At 34.5% G+C, this 1,164-nt stretch overlaps 1 protein-coding gene across 2 annotated transcripts in view; it reads left to right on the top strand.

Moving 5' to 3' along the window:
* The window catches only part of LOC106469668, a 50,423-nt gene extending 49,512 nt beyond the window's left edge, over positions 1–911 (top strand). For both annotated transcript variants that reach the window (XR_002612889.1, XR_002612890.1), the window contains exon 3: positions 813–911. The gene's annotated coding sequence lies outside the window, so the exon portion shown is untranslated. The remainder of the gene's footprint in view (positions 1–812) is intronic.
* Positions 912–1,164: the final 253 nt, after the last annotated feature.

Genomic DNA, 1,164 nt, shown 5'->3' on the forward strand with positions numbered 1-1,164 from the left:
TCTTCTTGTTGGTAAAACTGATCACGATACCCACTGTGCGGCTAGATTTTATAATTTCGTACCATCTTTAGCAGTAGAGGAAACCCTTTGGTGCGAATGAATTATGTTGTGTATATGGTAAGATTATGTCTTGAAAATAATGTCACCTTACCAATAAAAATATTTTTTTTCTGTCGGTGAGACCTTTCGATCGTTTTGTATTGTGCTCATAATGGTATATTCTTTGAACAAGCCTTCGGTGTAGCGATAGGCTCATCAATGTCCACTATTGTGGCAAATATCCATACGGACGATTCAACGTGTCTTATGATTATCACGGAAGAGTATTTTGACGATGTGTTATAGTCAGCAAGCTTCTCTCTTATGTCTTAATGATAAAAAAATCTACCGTTAATCAACAAGCAATTTACATTATTTAGACGATCATACATTAAATGAACGCGTAAGTAAACTTAGAAAGGTTCTTGGAATGGGTCCAACTGAGGGTTCGCGTTTAGCCGGATATGTCGCTGACTATTTCCGTAAGAGTGGTTAGAGAAGGCATTAAACCCACAGACCGCGGGAGATTAAGAAGAATACGCTCACGTGCTCTGTTAACCTACGTATTAATCAAGCTATTATTTTTATATTTGCTGGTTTCCTGCTCTAAAGTTCTCCATAAACAACCTTGTCTGTTTCGTTCTCTTGCGTGCCAATACAGTAACCTCTTATATATATGTGTGTGTATCTGTAAGTAAGAAAGGCTTGTAAGTTTATTGATGTTAATTATACTGTTTATTATTATTATTACTTATGAATGTGTTTTATTGCAGATTTCAGAACTGACCCTGTTTTTGAGTAAAGTGACAACTCCTGAAGAGTTCTCCCGGGCTTTTTGAAAACAGAAATCTACCAATTAAAAAAAAAAAAAAGGCCAAGGGATCTTGAAGAATTGAAACTTCGTATCCGTGATGCTCTCTTGTCCAATGTATTCTCAGAATTTGATTGATCATAGCTAATGATGGAAGATATGTAGAAGTTTAAATTAATTAAAACTTACAAGCCTTCAGAAGATATTGTGCTTTGAATTTTGTTGTTATTTCAAATAATACAAGTGTTATTTAACATTCTTTTTGGTATATTTATTTTGGGACACCCTGTGCATTACATGTTTTATATCTTTAT

Source organism: Limulus polyphemus, unplaced genomic scaffold (genome assembly GCF_000517525.1).
Source record: "Limulus polyphemus unplaced genomic scaffold, Limulus_polyphemus-2.1.2 Scaffold3604, whole genome shotgun sequence".
NCBI lineage: Eukaryota > Metazoa > Arthropoda > Merostomata > Xiphosura > Limulidae > Limulus > Limulus polyphemus.